This window comes from Entelurus aequoreus, linkage group LG08 (genome assembly GCF_033978785.1).
Source record: "Entelurus aequoreus isolate RoL-2023_Sb linkage group LG08, RoL_Eaeq_v1.1, whole genome shotgun sequence".
NCBI classification, from domain to species: Eukaryota; Metazoa; Chordata; class Actinopteri; order Syngnathiformes; family Syngnathidae; genus Entelurus; species Entelurus aequoreus.
Window position 1 is genome coordinate 25,975,263 of NC_084738.1, and position 20,670 is coordinate 25,995,932.

A 20,670-nucleotide genomic window follows, 5' to 3' on the forward strand; every position below is an offset into this window, starting at 1 on the left:
AGGACCAATGGCTGACAGAGAAAGGAAGAGATTAATGTGGGACATTAAGAAGAGCCTGTTCTGCCTGTCACCAAGCAACCTCTTTGACATTGCCAACAACGTGGGCCCAGTGCCAGGAGAAGAACAGCCAAAACTGGAGAAAGAAGATCACGAGGGCTGCTTTGATCACATCTGTGAGTTTATTTATAGCGAGCATCACCTTAACAAAGAAGACGATGGTATGACAGATTTTTTGCTTCTGAAAGATGTTGTTGATGCTGCATTACAGTCTCAAAAAGTGGTAAAATTTGTAAAACCTGTTGAAAGTAATACCGTTGATGCTGATGCTAGTGTTCATGTGGGGCCAACTGATTCTACTCAGGCAGTGGTAACCAGTGCAGCCATGCCTGCTCAGTCAAATGACTCCATTAACACTACTACTGTAAATTCAGACCATGTTACCCCAATCAGTGATAACATTGATACTGGTTTGCCTGATTCAGTTGGTGCTGCACAAAATGTTGAGCTACAAAGAATGTTATTAAGCTATGCGGAGCTTGGGGAAAAACTTAAACAATATATTGACACACCTACCACACAGTCACTCACCTCACAACATTCACTCACACCACCAGCTGTACGGAACAAAGATTTATACACACCACACATTTCATACACACCACACACTTGCTACCAACCTGCACACAATACTCATCAGCCAGAAGAGAAGGTGGTCTCCCTCAGAGAACTCTCTTATCTTCACCGAAGAGAATTCAAAATTCAAGGGGGTCAAATTGGCGATAACACATCAGACATTACATACGGTAATGTGTGCCGACAGATTGATGAGGGAATTCAAGAGGGTTTCAGTGACTCTGAAATTGTCAGGTCTGTGCTCAGGATTATTAAACCTGGCAGTTTCAAGGATATGTTGAGTAACAAAGATGATGCGACTGTTGAGGAACTGAAAGGGTTTTTGCAGTCCCACCTCAGAGAAAAGGATAGCACTGAACTGTTTCAAGAGTTGATGTGTGCGAAACAGAATGACAATGAAACACCCCAGCAGTTCCTTTACAGAGTAATTGGCCTCAAACAGGAGATACTGTTTACATCACGCCTTCCGGATGCAAACATCAAGTACAGCAAAGAGACTGTCCAAGACATTTTCTTACACACAGTGTATCAGGGGCTGGGACACAGACACAATGACATCCGCCGGGAGAACCCCTCCTCTCAGACAACAATGTGAAAGATGAGGTGATCCTTAAGCATGTGATGAGAATAACCACTGAAGAGAGTGAGAGGCAACGGAGGTTGGGCTTAACACCCCGCCAAAACCCAACTAAAGCCCACAGTGCACAACTCGAGGCAAATGCAGCACAAGCCCAAGGTGCTAAGCAGCAGAATGTTGAACAGACAGTTGGAATGGACATTATTCAACAGCTGTCAGCAAAGATTGAGGCACTTACCAAGGTGGTTGACTCAATGAAACAACCAACACAGGTACAACCACCAGAACAGTCGTGTCAATGTCCCCAGAGGAAATCGACGACTGCTGGGAGAGAGAGGACTAGTGGCTGTCCTAAGTGTGTGGAGCAGGGCCTGTCACTTTGTCGCCATTGCTTCATCTGTGGTGAAGAAGGTCACAGGGCTGTGGGGTGTCTAAAAAAACAGAAGAACCAGGGAAACTGGAGCCGGTCACTGCAAGGGGGAAACCAGTGATCGGACACCAACCGCCCCAGCACCGTGGTGTCCAAGACAGCCAGACTAATACAGAGGACACAACCAAAACAAAACCTTCACTATGTATCTCTCCAGTAGTAGCCTGTGCGAAACAGAGACATGGACAGAGAAATATAATCGCTGAATGGCCATCATCAGACCCACTGAATGCGAAAAATGAACTAGTTGCAAGACTAATTGGGAGAAAAGCGCTAATTCAATGTCACCTGAATGGGCTAGCTGTGAATGCTTTGTTGGATACTGGGGCCCAAGTGAGTATGATTGACCGGGCGTGGAAAGACAAACACTTCCCTCATCTTGAGACCCAGCCGCTCACTGAGCTGATGGAAGAAGAGGATGAGCTGGGAGTATATGCAGTGAATGGAGACCTCATCCCATTTGATGGTTGGGTAGCAGTAACAGTAAACTTACCTGGTAATGAAGACCCTAACCTGTTGATCAGTGTCCCATTCCTCGTGAGTAGCATGGCTTTGGAGAGACCGCTGCTTGGTTTCAATGTCGTGGATGAACTGATCCGGGGGCAACCAGAGAAACTCATCCCAACACTGATTACTTTACTCTGCGGGGCCATCTCCATCACAACTGACAAAGCAGAGGCCATAGTGAGCTGTGTATCCATCACAACACCCAGCATGCAACACGGACGCCTGAGGCTAGGCCAACATGACATGGTCATCCCTGCTGGTCAGGTTTCATGGATAAAGTGCAAAGTCCCACCCAGCATGAGTCCATCTAGCCCTCTCGTGTTTGCGCCAGACGAGTGCAGCGTGCCACTAGAACAACTTGATGTGGGTGAAGGCTTGCTCGAAATACAGAACCAGAAGCGACCATATGTGACAGTGCCAGTTGGAAACAATACTAAGCATGACATCACTCTGCCTCGAAAGACTGCCCTGGGAAATGTTCAGACAATAGCAAAAGTAGTTGAAACATACTCCCCTGACAACACTGAAACGGACCGGTTGGGGGTCGACGTGAAGATAAACAGTGTCACCACTTCATCGGCTGATGAAAGTCCTTCCTTGTGGGACCCCCCAGTTGATATCACCCACCTAGAAGAGAAACAGCAAGAGACAGTAAAGAAGATGCTGTATGAAGAATCGGCAGCTTTTTCACGAGACAGCGACGATATCGGCTGTATTCCAAGTTTGGAGATGGCGATCAATCTCAAAGACGACATTCCTGTTCAGAGAGCGTACTCTACCATCCCAAAGCCATTGCTCAGAGAGGTCAAAGAATACATCCAGGATCTCCTGGCAAAGGGGTGGATAGTGAAATCCACATCCTCCTATTCGGCACCAATGGTGTGTGTTCGGAAAAAAGATGGAACGCTGCGCCTCTGCGTAGATTACCGCCTTCTCAACCAGAAGACCGTACCAGACCGACATCCGTTACCCCGTATCCAGGACCTAACAGACTCCCTTGGTGGCTATTCCTGGTTTAGCATATTGGACCAGGGAAAAGCCTACCACCAGGGGTTTGTGGAGCAGAGGTCCAGACACCTGACGGCCTTCGTCACACCCTGGGGGCTCTACGAGTGGGTACGTATCCCATTCGGCCTCACTAACGCACCCGCAGCCTTCCAGCGGAGCATGGAAGAGATGCTAGGCCCCTTGAGGGACGAGTACTGCATCCCCTACCTCGACGATGTCCTATGCTACGCAAGGTCATTTCAAGAACATGTGGAGACAGTACGCAAGGTCCTTAAAGCGCTCCAACAACATGGCGTCAAACTGAAGCCTGAGAAATGCGAACTGTTTCGTCGAGAAGTCCGGTATGTGGGGAGGCTGGTGTCAGCCGAGGGAGTCAGAATTGACCCAAAGGATCTGGAGGCAGTGGTGTCCCTTAAGACCAAGACTCCACAGACAGTGGGAGACATGAGACGCCTTCTCGGATTCCTAAGCTACTACAGATCGTACATCCAGGACTTCTCACGGATTGCCAGGCCTCTTTATGAACTACTACAAGTAAAGCCTGAGATGCAAGGGTCCCTGACACGCAAAGGGAAGTCCAAAGGACCGCAGCTATCCTCCAGAACTCCTGTAGAGTGGACAAGAGAACATCAGATGACACTTGAGCGACTCGTGGACATGCTCACAAGCCCACCGGTACTGGCCTATCCCGACTTCAACCAGCCGTTCGTGCTGCATACCGATGCGTCCGAGCAGGGCCTCGGAGCGATCCTTTACCAGCAGCAAGAGGGGAAGTTGAGGGCCATTGGGTATGGTTCGAGAACATTAACCCCTGCAGAGAGAAACTAGAACCTACACAGTGGGAAGTTGGAGTTTCTCGCCTTGAAATGGGCAGTGTGTGAGAAGTTCAGGGACTACCTGTATTACGCCCCTCACTTCACGATATATACAGACAATAACCCGCTCACCTACATCATGAGCAGTGCCAAGTTAAATGCCGTTGGGTATCGATGGGTAGGAGAACTGTCTGATTTCCGTTTTGATGTGAAGTATCGCCCGGGCAAGGTAAACATCGATGCAGATACGCTGTCACGGATCCCGCTAGACATTGACAGATACATGTCCGCTTGCACTGAGGAGTTAACCCAAGATGTGGTGTGTGCAACATGGGAGGGAAACAGAGCGGCTCAGAGGAAAGATGTCGCCTGGATCGCTGCCCTACACATCTCCTCTCTGAACACCAGACAGCAGCCACCTGCACTCCTGCCAACAATAAGCCATGATGAGCTGGTGAGAGCACAGCGAGAAGACCCGGCTATTGGAGAGATCGTGAAGTTCAAAGAGACAAGTACAGCACTCACTGATGAGATACGGAAAGCAGCCAATGTACATACCAGGAAGCTCTTACATGAGTGGAGTAAGCTACACTTGGAGAATTAACTCCTGTACAGACGGACTGATTCCAGACAGCAGCTTGTCCTACCTGCAAAATACAGACCTGTGGCATTGAAACATCTTCATGACGAGATGGGACATGTTGGTACGGAGAAGGTGCTCAACCTGGCTAGAGAACGGTTCTACTGGCCCTATATGAAGAGGGAGATTGAGGACTATGTTACCAGGAGGTGCCCATGCATCAAACAGAAGAAACCTGTCGCTCACATGCGGGCTCCTATGGGCAGTATAACGACAAGCTTCCCTCTAGAACTCGTCTGCATTGACTACCTACACCTTGAGACTAGCAAGGGAGGTTATCAATACATCCTGGTTGTAATTGACCACTTCACGCGATTTGCACAAGCGTACGCTACGAAGAACAAGTCAGGTCATACCGCAGCAGAACGCATATATAACGACTTCGTCCCACGCTTTGGTTATCCGGCCAAGCTGCACCACGACCAGGGCCGTGAGTTCGAGAATGAACTGTTTCGGACGTTGCAGAAACTCTCAGGAGTTGGACATTCCAGAACGTCACCATATCACCCACAAGGCAACCCAGCAGAGAGGTTTAATCGCACCTTATTGCAAATGCTGAGAACGCTGGCAGACCGAGAAAAGGAGCGCTGGAAAGACCATCTACCACAAATGGTACATGCGTACAACTGTACCCGACATGAGGCCACTGGCTACTCGCCACATTATCTGCTCTTTGGCCATCACCCACGCCTGCCAGTTGATCTGTTATTTGGGTTGATGGAAGAAACAGACCCAGTCACACCAAAAGGGTATGCACAGAAGTGGGCGAAGAGAATGTCCGAGGCTTATCACATTGCAAGCGAGAACAGCAAGCAGTCAAGTGCCAGAGGCAAGTCATATTACGACCAAAAGATGAAAGGATCTGCCCTGCAACCTGGAGACAGAGTGCTTGTGAAGAACCTCAGCGAACGAGGTGGTCCTGGAAAGCTAAGGTCGTATTGGGAAAGAGCCATATACCTAGTCAAAGAACAGGTGTCAGAAAACTCTGTGTACGTTGTGTATCAAGAAAGTGGAGACAAGCGGAAAACAAGAACCCTGCATCGTAATCTGTTGTTGCCTGTGAGTGACCTACCTATCGAAACTCTTCCTGGTCCAGTGAACTCAGCACCTGAGGGAAGACAGAGAAAAATATGTTCAAGAGCTAGTGATACAGAGCAACAGATGCTTGAGAGTGAAAACTCGGAGGATTCAGAGGATGAACAGAGCACTGGACGCTATTGGCTAAGACTGCCTTTGAATAGGACAGAACGGAGAGACTCAGTCCATGAACCGACTTCAAGTCGAAGACAATCAGAAAATGAACCTGTAATGGAGGGAATAATGAGTGAAGAAGAATTCTTACCTGGTAGACTCCAACAACCTGTGAGGGAAGAAAGACACTTACCTGATCCAGTGGGAGTACCTGAAAGGGTATACCAAGGACAACTACAAGAACAAAATGATGAAGAATACATGCCTGATCAAGTTCCATCACCTGCAAGAGAAGAACTGAGGCAATCAGAAGGAACAAATGGCGATGAACACTTACACTAAACAGTGATGTCAGAAGATCGACCAGAGAGAGGAGACCACGACACATATTTACATATGATACACTTGGTCAGCCAACAGTAAACACAGTTGAGGCATACATACTATTCTGGGGTACACCCTACCATATTCCACTAGCATACCCACCCGCACCTTACATACCACAAACATATAGTCCATACTTTGCACCCATTCATTGATTTCGAGTTTTGAAGAAACATTTGTATTGAATATTTTGAGAATGTCAGGAGCCATTTTTATTTTGTCGGGGAATGTGTGACACCCACAAAAAGTTGTTATTGTGTATTTTTATAATTTGTTTTGATAATATTCGGGTGAATAATATTTAATGGTGACACTAGGATACCAACAGATTGTTAAACAACAGCTAACTACTGACAGCAGGGGGCAGTGTAGGTCTGTTTCACCGTGGGAGTCTCCTGTACACTGACGTACTTCCGCCCAAACTTCACAATCCAGTGGAATTTGGGAGAGCGACAACACGTTTCAATTTGTGATCCTTGTGTCCATACTGCAGGTTAGTAATGACCTTAAAGCAGCTATATTTGAAACACAAATAATTGTGTGATAAAGTGCAGTCACTGAGCTTTAGTTTGATGTGAGGATGATGACGTTTGGTGTTCGTTTTGGGACATTGTAATGTAATGCAAAGTGGGCTGCTGCAGTTTATTTTTCTATTAATATTTTTCTAATCACTTCTGTAAAAGTGACAAGTGCAATGAGCCTAAATGTGTACAATATGAGTTCGTTTTTGTATTATAACTTTCTATATTGTTTATTGGTCCAGTTCTGCTAATGTTGTTAGCATTAGCCACTGTCTGCTTTCTGTGTGCACTGTAGTGGTGCAGCTACTCACACGTGGGCTTTGCCAAAGCTATGTAGTGATACTACAATGATGCGGACACTGTAGTAACAGTATTATGCCGGAAATGAAAATGAGAGATATTGATGAGGAGAACAAATGATGTAAAATGAGAATGGTGTTATGTGTTATGTCGTGTGAATTTGAATAATGACAGAATGATTGTTATATTGATTGTTATTGTGATAATACAAAAAATATGAACGTTGAAAAGACAATGGAAAAAAACAAAAGAAAGAGACAGAATATATTTTGTGTGGTTCAATAAAAAGACAATCCAGTGGAATTTGGGAGAGCGACAACACGTTTCAATTTGTGATCCTTGTGTCCATACTGCAGGATCATTATAATCATATGTTACAGGTACCCAAGCCGGGACCTGTAACATATGGAAACAAAACATATGGAAACAAAACAAGGGAGTGAACAACCAGGAACTAAGAAAGTGTCCAAAAAACAAACAGCACATGGCCAAACAAAAACATGATCAACACAGACATGACAGTGTGTATGTGTCATTTGCCTGTTGTGTGTTACGTTTGCTGCGTTATGGTCATAGGGCCTGATCAACTAAAGTTTTGCGTCTATTAAAACACATGCAAACTTGATAGCGGACACAAAGCTGATCTACCAAACTCGTGCGCAGAGGATTGTTTCTCTTAAATGATTTAAGACAGAGAACAATCCATTTAGTGTGTCTGTCTTCATGTATATGCATAATTGATTATTAAAGGCCTACTGAAACCCACTACTACCGACCACGCAGTCTGATAGTTTATATATCAAAGATGAAATCTTAACATTGAAACACATGCCAATACGGCCGGGTTAACTTATAAAGTGCATTTTTAAAATTCCCGCCACACTTCCGGTTGAAAAACTCCTTTGGATATGATTTATGCGCGTGACGTCACAAAATCCACGGAAGTGGTTGGACCCCATCGAACCCGATACAGAAACCTCTTGTTTTCTTCGACAAAATTCCACAGTATTCTGGACATCTGTGTTGGTGAATCTTTTGCAATTTGTTTAATGAACAATGGAGGCTGCAAAGAAGAACGTTGTAGGTGGGATCGATCGGTGTATTAGCAGCTAAGTACAATACTTACAGCAAGACAACAAGGACTACTTACTACGCCTAGCCGATGCTTGCCGCCAAACCCACGGATGAAGTCCTTCGTCGCGCCGTCGAACGCTGGAACGCAGGTGAGCAAGGCTGTTGATGGGAAGATGAGGGCTGGCTGGCGTAGGTGGAGCGCTAATGTTTTTATCATAGCTCTGTGAGGTCCGGTTGCTAAGTTGCTAAATTAGCCTTAGCGTCGTTAGCAACAGCATTGTTAAGCCTTACCAGGCTGAGAATTTTTAACCGTGTAGTTACATGTACATGGTTTAATAGTATTGTTGATCTTCTGTCTATCCTTCCAGTCAGGGGTTTATTTATTTTGTTTCTATCTTCATTTGAGAACGATGCTATCACGTTAGCTCAGTAGCTAAGTGTGTCACCGATGTATTGTCGTGGAGATAAAAGTCACTTTAAATGTCCATTTCGCGTTCTCGACTGTCATTTTCAAGAGGATATAGTATCCGAGGTGGTTTAAAATACAAATCCGTGATCCACAATAGAAAAAGGAGAGAGTGTGGAATCCAACGAGCCAGCTTGTACCTAAGTTACGGTCAGAGCGAAAAAAGATACGTCCATCACTGCCTCTCTAGTCCTTCACTGTAACGTTCCTCATCTACGAATCTTTCATCCTCGCTCAAATTAATGGGGTAATCATCGCTTTGTCGCTCCAAATCTCTCGCTCCATTGTAAACAACGGGGAATTGTGAGGAATACTAGCTCCTGTGACGTCACGCTACTTCCGGTACAGGCAAGGCTTTTTTTTATCAGCGAGCAAAAGTTGCGAACTTTATCGTCGATTTTCTCTACTAAATCCCTTCAGCAAAAATATGGCAATATCACGAAATGATCAAGTATGACACATAGAATGGATCTGCTATTCCCGTTTAAATAAAAAAAATCATTTCAGTAGGCCTTTAAAACACCCTTTGGTTGGAGGCTTTGGGAAATATCATTATTGAGCACTCGCAATGTGATTCATCAAGACTAAAATTGTTCTGCAGCCACTCTTTGCACGTTTGAAATGTGTGCGCAAACTGGCACAGTTACGCACAAAGAGCTGTGAGAAAGGTGGTGATCGCACCGCAAAGAGAGATGATGGAGAAAGAACACCACGGTAGGGGACGGCGTGGCGCAGTCGGTAGAGTGGCCGTGCCAGCAATCGGAGGGTTGCTGGTTACTGGGGTTCAATCCCCACCTTCTACCATCCTAGTCACGTCCGTTGTGTCCTTGGGCAAGACACTTCACCCTTGCTCCTGATGGGTGCTGGTAGCGCCTTGCATGGCAGCTCACGCCATCAGTGTGTGAATGGGTGAATGTGGAAATACTGTCAAAGCGCTTTGAGTACCTTGAAGGTAGAAAAGCGCTATACAAGTATAACCCATTTATCATTTATTTATGTGTGTGTGTCAACATATATGGACTGTCAAAATAAAAAATAGTAGACCAACTGTCTAGTCAGCAACATCATTTAATAGCTTTTGGATGACTTAAGGGGCTGATTAAAACAAATCCCAGCAATTCGTTTTGGTGTCTGCTGGCATTTTCATTTGATTTTTTGATTTTTTTGGTTGTTTTGTGTATTTTTTTTACTTTTTTTGCGCCATTGGGTGCGTGTTTAAAGCCTGCTGGTCAAAAAACACTGCAGGAATGCAGCAGCAGAGTGCGTCAAATACGGCCACAAAATTATACTTCCACGAAATAAAAGCATGTTTAAATGTACGTTTATGAGTTGGAGTATGTTTAGACTATATATAGACATATTATTTTGGTTTATTTTGTCAGAAAAACTAACGCCAAAATGACAGCAATTGCATCCAAGCACAGCCTTGGTAGCAGTCATGGTGCCTGTTGTTTAGTTGGCCATACTCTCTTTATACACCACTCTGACTAGTGGTACACGTACCACAGTTTGAGAATCACTGGGTTTGTGCTTGACTAATGTCTCTAATCGCCATAATTTCATGCCAATATAAGGCAGCCTTACATAAATGTTCTAATATGTGTCTCACCTTAAATAAAGTGTCAAATTATGTTGAGCACACCTCACTTGTTTTTAAATGTTTGTTCTTCCCCAATGTCCCAGCATCCTTTGTTTTCAGCAACTGGTGGCTTTGATTTCCAACACTAGAATGTAATGTATGTATTATGGTAATAGAATATGTGATCAGCTCATGATGCACGCACAGAAATACATACAAATATCACACCACCCCAGCATTCCACACACAAATCCACCAACTCAGTGCGACACCAGTTAGTCATAATAAACAGTACCTTTTTTGAAGACATTTATTGATTTTCAGACCCATTTAAACAGCATGCATTTTGAAGCAAACATCAAATGCTGTGTTTTTCTCCCAACAAGTAATATATGCACACAAACACACACACATATATATATATATATATATATATATATATATATATATATATATATATATATATATATATATACAGGTAAAAGCCAGTAAATTAGAATATTTTGAAAAACTTGATTTATTTCAGTAATTGCATTCAAAAGGTGTAACTTGTACATTATATTTATTCATTGCACACAGACTGATGCATTCAAATGTTTATTTCATTTAATTTTGATGATTTGAAGTGGCAACAAATGAAAATCCAAAATTCCGTGTGTCACAAAATTAGAATATTACTTAAGGCTAATACAAAAAAGGGATTTTTAGAAATGTTGGCCAACTGAAAAGTATGAAAATGAAAAATATGAGCATGTACAATACTCAATACTTGGTTGGAGCTCCTTTTGCCTCAATTACTGCGTTAATGCGGCGTGGCATGGAGTCGATGAGTTTCTGGCACTGCTCAGGTGTTATGAGAGGCCAGGTTGCTCTGATAGTGGCCTTCAACTCTTCTGCGTTTTTGGGTCTGGCATTCTGCATCTTCCTTTTCACAATATCCCACAGATTTTCTATGGGGCTAAGGTCAGGGGAGTTGGCGGGCCAATTTAGAACAGAAATACCATGGTCCGTAAACCAGGCACGGGTAGATTTTGCGCTGTGTGCAGGCGCCAAGTCCTGTTGGAACTTGAAATCTCCATCTCCATAGAGCAGGTCAGCAGCAGGAAGCATGAAGTGCTCTAAAACTTGCTGGTAGACGGCTGCGTTGACCCTGGAAAAAAGAGCTGGACTGCTGCTGAGTGGTCCAAAGTCATGTTTTCTGACGAAAGCAAATTTTGCATTTCCTTTGGAAATCGAGGTCCCAGAGTCTGGAGGAAGACAGGAGAGGCACAGGATCCACGTTGCCTGAAGTCTAGTGTAAAGTTTCCACCATCAGTGATGGTTTGGGGTGCCATGTCATCTGCTGGTGTCAGTCCACTCTGTTTCCTGAGATCCAGGGTCAACGCAGCCGTCTACCAGCAAGTTTTAGAGCACTTCATGCTTCCTGCTGCTGACCTGTAATTGTTTGGTTGTCAAATGTTAAGGTGGTATTATTAAATAGGTGTCGGTGTCTAGCAGGACCGATAATCAGCATTTCCGTTTTCTTAGCGTTGAGTTGCAAAAAGTTAACAGACATCCGAGGTCACATTGTTATGGGAGACGCACTGCATCCTGTCAGTAAGATAGGAGGTAAACCAAGACAAGGCTAAGTCTGACATACCAATACGTGTTTTGATACGCTCTAATAAAATATTATGATCGATTTTATCGAAAGCAGTGCTAGGATCAAGAAGCAGCAACATGGATGACGCATCAGCATCCATCGTTAGCAATAGATCATTAGTCATTTTTGCGAGGACTGTCTCCGTAGAGTGATTTGCCCTGAAACCGGATTGAAAGGGTTCACAGAGATTGTTAGACGCTAAGGGTTCATTTAGCTGCTGTGCAACAATTTTTTCGAGGATTTTCGAAATAAACGGAAGGTGGGACACTGGTCGGTAGTTTACCATGAGGTCAGGATCGAGGTTAGGTCTTTTGAGCAGAGGATGAATAACCACTTTTTTGAATGCTAGGGGAACAGTGCCAGAGGAAAGTGATACGTTTATAATTTTTAGCACTGATGGTCCTAATATTACAAACAGCTCCTTGATAAATTTCCCAGGAAGAGGGTCAAGTACACATGTTGTTTGTTTTATCCAATTTACACATTTACTCTAATATTATTTCATCAAAAAGAGAGAGACTCTTTTGGAGTGCAATATCCGTCGTATATACATCCGTATTTGTCAACGAAGATTTGCGTCTTAACCTGCGACACACGTTTCTTTCAGATCGGTGTGGTGTGTGACGGGCCATGGATCCGACAGGGAGAAAGAGAAAGATAGCTGAGGAGAACAATTTATGTCAATTTCCCCTCAGGGATAAATAAAGTACTTCTGATTCTGAGGATTCAACAGTTCTTGGACCGAATCATTTGCTTTCATTGCGAATGCGGAAGGATTGCCTGCATGTTTGCTTAGTAATGAGTAGTTGTCATATAACAAAAAGAGTAACGTGGAAAGACATTTCCAGGTAAGGCATGCTACATTTGCAGCCGAGTACCCCGTTGGGAGTGAGGGAAAACGTGCGATTGCCTTACTTCTGGCAAAATTAGAGGAGCGCAAAGATAGATATAAGAAGTGGATTGCATCTCCAAACTCCACTACTGCTGCTAGTTTTGTTGAGATAATAATGCTTGGAAACCCGTTCACAGATGGTGACTACATGAAGGATTAATTAATTAAAAAATCAGAGCACCTATTTTCAAACTTCAAAAACAAAACCGAGATAATACAGAAAATTAAAGACATGCCTCTCTCCGCAAAGACAGTGAAAGAAAGGGCCATTAAAATGCCAGGCAACGTCACCAATCAGCAAATCGAGGACATTAAGGCAGCTCCAGCATTCTCAATTGCCTGTGATGAGTCCTGCGATGTGATCGATATAGAACAGAAAGAGCTGTTGTGCAGGTATGTGAACCCCATTATGCACGTTCCATGTTGTTGTTTTTTTGAATCCTCAAAATAAAAATGGCATCAAAAATCAAATTTCTTTATTGTATTTCTATAATTTCATCAATGCAACAAAACATATGTAGGTAGGTAGGTCTTTATTGTCATTGCACAAGTACAACAAAACTTTGTTTTCAGCACAAACCCGTTTAAGATTAGACAAACAAACAGTGTACCGGGTTAAAAAACAGGAACGCTGAGGGGTCGCCACAAGGCGCCCCAAAAAAAGATGGAAAAAAGGTCAACGCTGGTGGAGGATGAGTAAAAAAATACAATCTAGACTGGGCTCCTAAGGGGCCCCAGTCTGGAGTGGGAAAAAACCTCCATAACAAAGCACATATACATATTACAACATACAACTCGAGACTTGCTACAGAGGGGAGGGAGTGGGGGCTACAGTGGCAGGCTGCAGCTCTTCAGGCGCTGCCCAGCCGTCCATCACTCCTTAGGGATTCACGTCAAGGGCGTTAGATAGGGGGTGGGGTATGTGTGTGTGTGGCGTATATTTTTTGTGGATGCATGTGTGTGTGTGTAAGCCTGCCACGTTTCTCTATTCCGCGGCCTAGATTTATATTGTAATGGAAGTTGAACTTAAAGCACCATCGTACAGCACAGTAATCACGTGGTGCGTCATTCTCTCCATGATGCGCTGCAGGGAAAATAAACATTCAATCATGAATGCTCAATATGTATTTGTAGCCTACTTAGTCAGTTTGATTATAGGCAAACATAGCTAATATAGACACTTACAGCATGTGTTGCCTTTATTATAAGGCTTAAATAAGACTTTCAATTTTTTGCAGCTCTAGACAGATTTGTTTTTTGTTTTTTTGGTCCAATATGGCTCATTCAACATTTTGGGTGCCAACCCCTGATATAGCCCATAAAAACATTTTCTCTCTGAAGTGGCGCAAACAAAAGAAGGGTAGGTTTTTCTCTTGTTTGGTGCTCAAAACAGGCCCCAAGGGCACATATTATGGTTACAACATCATTTAAAAAACATATTGCTGTTATATCATTGAACAACTCAATTGGGAATAATAAGATCCCTTCAAGCCCTTGTGACAATGCTGCCTCTACCCCAAACCAATGCATTATTTTCTCATATCAAGTTGGTGAAAAATCATATGAAGACTTCACAAGAATGGCCACTTCTGTTGCCATACAGTCCATAAACCCTGCTCTAAAACTATCCATCCATCCATCCATTTTCTACCGCTTATTCCTTTCGGGGTCGCGGGGGGCGCTGGAGCCTATCTCAGCTACAATCGGGCGGAAGGCGGGGTACACCCTGGACAAGTCGCCACCTCATCGCAGGGCCAACACAGATAGACAGACAACATTCACACTCACATTCACACACTAGGGCCAATTTTAGTGTTGCCAATCAACTTATCCCCAGGTGCATGTCTTTGGAGGTGGGAGTCACGCAGTCACGGGGAGAACATGCAAACTCCACACAGAAAGATCCAGAGCCCGGAACTGAACCCCAGACTACTCAGCACCTTCGTATTGTGAGGCAGACGCACTAACCCCTATGCCACCGTGCTGCCTGCTCTAAAACTATCTTTATATAACTTTTTTGGCAGGACAAGTGGACCCAATCGTCCTTTTTGTGTGTAGCTTTATTTGTGTAAAACTATTTTCATACTTTTGGAATCTGATTTTAATTTGTTGTATGCTGTATGCCAAATACAGCTATGGATACAAATTATTTTTCTTTGCAAAATAATAATAATACTAATAATAAATTTTATTTGGTATAGCACTTTTCAGAGTATTCAAAGATGCTTTACAGGATACAAAATTAAAATATAAAACAGTTCAAAGTAATAATATAAAATACAGGAAATATAAAAGCAGTACATTGTAAAATACATAATAATACTTATATATGTATTATATAATAGTACATACAAATACCACAACATCAACAGAATACAATGAATATATTTCCCAAAAATAACATTGTTCCTGCTTAACTCGACCAAAATAAAAATAAGTACCTTTCTTTATATCAATCAATCAATCAATCAATGTTTATTTATATAGTCCTAAATCACGAGTGTCTCAAAGGGCTGCACAAGTCACAACGAGTACAGAGTATAGAGTTTGCACTTGCCCAAAATAAAAATTTTTAAACCAAAAAATATAACTGAACATCACCCGCAAGCTTATGTTACTGTTAGTGGCAACAGAAAAACATTTTATGACATTTTTTTCAACAATTACTGTAAATTCCAACCACTTCATACTTTCATACATACACAGTTATTTCTGAATACGGGATGATTTAGAAATAAACTCAACGCTGTATATACACTGTACTGACTTTATTCCTCCTCCATTGTAGATGTACACTTTAGCAACTCTTGCAAGTATTTGCTTTATTTTTTTCTGTTCTGGCAGTGTGAACCACATTTTTGTCTAAATGTATCTTATGAAGACAAGTTGTCCTAAACCTTCATTAGCTCTTTTGTCCTTCTCCGTTCAATTAGAATCGCTTCAGTGTCTTCATTCTTTTTCAGGAGTCTAAGCTTTACACCTAAGGAGCTTTTTAATGTTTTTTTGGATGGTGGAGGTGGATAATCTTCTCCTTACAAATGGATTTGTTCCCCTGTGTGGGCTACAACAGGAGGTGGGTTTACACGACGTTCGAAGAGCTAATGCAACAAAAAAATTCCACTCCATTTTTAGTGCCCTTTTTGCTGCAGCTCTTTACATGGAGCGTGGGCTGCAATTGTAATCCTCCTTTGCTTTGCAAAATGTTTTACTTTCTTTTGATTAAACATTTTTTTCAAATCCACTAAATGTGAATTTTATAACATAAGAATCTAACATATTTACATAGATTTAACTTTCTTGAAAATGTTTCAATTTTGTTTGGTAGCATTTAGCTCTATGATGTGAATGTCTCTCAGCTCATTATCTTTGTTAAATGAGCCAAATGCTTTGTTTTGGTTAATGCTCACGGTCACTTCAGCTGCCATGGTAACACTTCTGAAAAATTGCAGCTAATAATGCTTTTAAGCTTAGCAAGTTACACTGAGTAACGTCACGTTTGCATTAGCACAGTTTAACACGTCCAAAGAGGGGGAAGAAGCAGAGCTTATTTAAAGGCCTACTGAAATGAAATTTTTTTATTTAAACGGGGATAGCAGATCTATTCTATGTGTCATACTTGATCATTTCGCGATATTGCCATATTTTTGCTGAAAGGATTTAGTATAGAACAACGACGATAAAGATCGCAACTTTTGGTATCTGATAAAAAAAGGCTTGCCCCTATCGGAAGTAACGTGACGTAGTCAATTGAACATATACGCAAAGTTCCCTATTGTTTACAATGATGGCCGCATGAAGTGAGAGAGATTCGGACCGAGAAAGCGACGATTTCCCCATTAATTTGAGCGAGGATGAAATATTTTTAAATGAGGAAAGTGCAAGTGAAGGACTAGTGGGGAGTGGAAGATGCTGTGAGAGCCGGGGGTGACCTGATATTCAGCTGGAAATGACTACAACAGTAAATAAACACAAGACATATATATACTCTATTAGCCACAACACAACCAGGCTTACATTTAATATGCCACAAATTAATCCCGCATAAAAACACCTAGGTGTTTGTTATGCTAGCTCCTAGCTACTAGCTCGAGCTAGTTATAGCTCGAGCGGGTAATATGGACGGGATCCTGTATATATAACCCGCCAATACAATTCAAACACCTGCACAACACACACACTCACTCAGCCCAAACAACCGTTCACCTAACCCAAGGTTCATAAAGCTTATATATTTAATCAAAGTTACGTACATGACACGCACGTACTGGCAAGCAATCAAATGTTTGGAAGCGCGCGGGTGGGGCCTGATATTCAGCTGGGAATGACTACAACAGTAAATAAACACAAGACATATATATACTCTACTAGCCACAACACAACCAGGCTTATATTTAATATGCCACAAATTAATCCCGCATAAAAACACCTAGGTGTTTGTTATGCTAGCTCCTCGCTCCTAGCTACTAGCTACTAGCTCGAGCTAGTTATAGCTCGAGCAGGTAATATGGACGGGATCCCGTATATATAACCCGCCAATACAATTCAAACACCTGCATAACACACACACTCACTCAGCCCAAACAACCGTTCACCTAACCCAAGGTTCATAAAGCTTATATATTTAATCAAAGTTACGTACATGACACGCACGTACGGGCAAGCAATCAAATGTTTGGAAGCGCGCGGGTGGGACCTGATATTCAGCTGGGAATGACTACAACAATAAATAAACACAAGACATATATATACTCTATTAGCCACAACACAACCAGGCTTATATTTAATATGCCACAAATTAATCCTAATGCTAGCTCCTAGCTCCTAGCTACTAGCTCAAGCTAGTTATAGCAAGCGATCAAATGTTTGGAAGCGCAGCTGTGTACTCACGTTATCGCAACTGTGTATCCAAATCAAAGTCCTCCTGGTAAGAGTCTCTGTTGTCCGAGTTCTTCCATCTTGACTGCATCTTTCGGGAATGTAAACAAAGAAGCGCCGGCTGTGTACGTGTTGATGCAGACTTCCCTCGCAAAATAGACACTTCGCACCGACAACTTTCTTCTTTGCTTGCTCAGCTTCTTTCTCCATAATGCAATGAACAAATTGCAATAGATTCACCAACACAAATGTCCAGAATACTGTGGAATAATGAGATGAAAACAGAGCTATTTCGTATTGACTTCAATGGTGTCCGAATACTTCCGTTTCAATGATTGATGTCACACGCATATGTCAACCCTCAGAGGCGTTTCGAACCGGAAGTTTAGCGGGAAATTTAAAATTGCACTTTATAAGTTAACCCGGCCGTATTGGCATGTGTTGCAATGTTAAGATTTCATCATTGATATATAAACTATCAGACTGCGTGGTCGGTAGTAGTGGCTTTCAGTAGGCCTTTAATACTATACCTTTTCTGCGTGTGTCAGCAATTACTGATCGTGTGTTCACTTCCTGTATTTAAGTGTCACCATTTTCTATTAGGGAGATACTGGTAAAAGTCTTAATTAGTAATAACCAAGGGACCAACAGCATGGTCGATTAAGCAGTGGACAACAGTTGGAATACGGCGATATATATATTTATATATATATATATATATATATATATATATATATATATATATACAAACCCTGTTTCCATATGATTTGGGAAATTGTGTTAGATGTAAATATAAATGGAATACAATGATTTGCAAATCACTTTCAACCCATATTCAGTTGAATATGCTACAAAGACAACATATTTGATGTTCAAACTGATAAACATTTTTTTTTTGCAAATAATCATTAACTTTAGAATTTGATGCCAGCAACATGTGACAAAGAAGTTGGGAAAGGTGGCAATAAATGCTGATAAAGTTGAGGAATGCTCATCAAACACTTATTCGGAACATCCCACAGGTGAACAGGCAGATTGGGAACAGGTGGGTGCCATGATTGGGTATAAAAGTAGATTCCATGAAATGCTCAGTCATTCACAAACAAGGATGGGGTGAGGGTCACCACTTTGTCAACAAATGTGTGAGCAAATTGTTGAACAGTTTAAGAAAAACCTTTCTCAACCAGCTATTGCAAGGAATTTAGGGATTTCACCATCTACGGTCCGTAATATCATCAAAGGGTTCAGAGAATCTGGAGAAATCACTGCACGTAAGCAGCTAAGCCTGTGACCTTCGATCCTTCAGGCTGTACTGCATCAACAAGCGACATCAGTGTGTAAAGGATATCACCACATGGGCTCAGGAACACTTCAGAAACCCACAGTCAGTAACTACAGTTGGTCGCTACATTTGTAAGTGCAAGTTAAAACTCTCCTATACAAGGCGAAAACCGTTTATCAACAACACCCAGAAACGCAGTCGGCTTCGCTGGGCCTGAGCTCATCTAAGATGGACTGATACAAAGTGGAAAAGTGTTCTGTGGTCTGACGAGTCCACATTTCAAATTTTTTTTGGAAACTGTGGACGTTGTGTCCTCCGGACCAAAGAGGAAAATAACCATCCGGATTGTTATAGGCGCAAAGTTGAAAAGCCAGCATCTGTGAGGGTAGGGGGGTGTATTAGTTGCCCAAGACATGGGTAACTTACACATCTGTGAAGGCGCCATTAATGCTGAAAGGTACATACAGGTTTTGGAGCAACATATGTTGCCATCCAAGCAACGTTACCATGGACGCCCCTGCTTATTTCAGCAAGACAATGCCAAGCCACGTGTTACATCAACGTGGCTTCATAGTAAAAGAGTGCGAGTACTAGACTGGCCTGCCTGTAGTCCAGACCTGTCTCCCATTGAATATGTGTGGCGCAATAGGAAGCCTAAAATACCACAACGGAGACCCCCGGACTGTTGAACAACTTAAGCTGTACATCAAGCAAGAATGGGAAAGAATTCCACCTGAGAAGCTTAAAAAATGTGTCTCCTCAGTTCCCAAATATTTACTGAGTGTTGTTAAAAGGAAAGGCCATGTAACACAGTGGTGAACATGCCCTTTCCCAACTACTTTGGCACGTGTTGCAGCCATTAAATTCTAAGTTAATTATTATTTGCAAAAAAAAAATAAAGTTTATGAGTTTGAACATCAAATATCTTGTCTTTGTAGTGCATTCAATTGAATATGGGTTGAAAATGATTTGCAAATCATTGTATTCCGTTTATATTTTTATCTAACATAATTTCCCAACTCATATGGAAACAGGGTTTGCACACATGGTTACTGATCTGTTTGTCTATTGATACTAAGAATGGATCAGATTTCTATAGCGTTTCTCTAAACACTCAAAGAGCTTTACTGTGAGAACTTGGAACCCACCATTAGTCAGTCCACAATTACACATTGATTGTGGTAAGCTATATTTGTAGCCACAGCTGCCCTGGGGTAGACTGCCAATTTGCGCCTATGGCCTCTCCGACCACCACCAAACATTCATTAACGTTCATACGCTAGTGTGTGCAGCGCAGTGAGCAAAGTGGGTGATATGTCTTGGCCAAGCACACAACGGCCGTGACGTGGATGGTGGAAGCTTGATTTAACCCCTCAAATTGCTGGATGTCCACTCTACCATCTGAGCCATGCCTCCCCAACTTTTGTGACACATTTCCAAGGTGTTGCTTTTGATTTTGTCTGCCTAGTCCTAAATACAAGTAGTGATGTTAAAGGGGAACTGCCATTTTTTTTTTTTTTTTTAGAATTTTGCCTATCATTCACAATAATTTTCAAAGACAAGAACACGTCTTTTTTTTTTGTTTAAGATTTTAAAGATGGTAAAAAACGCTTGAAAGATGCGGCTATAGGCAGTCACCTAAAACCATTCTAAAACCATTTCAAAACCAATGTTTTATATACACAGTGCAAGTCAATAAATAATGTAGTAACATACATGTTCATAACAATATTCAATATGTTCAATATCTACTGTATTTTGATCATTTTAATCATTTCCGGGACGGCGTGGCACGGGTAGGGACAGTGGCCATGGCTAGCAACCTGAGGGTTCCTGGTTCGATCCCCAGCTTCT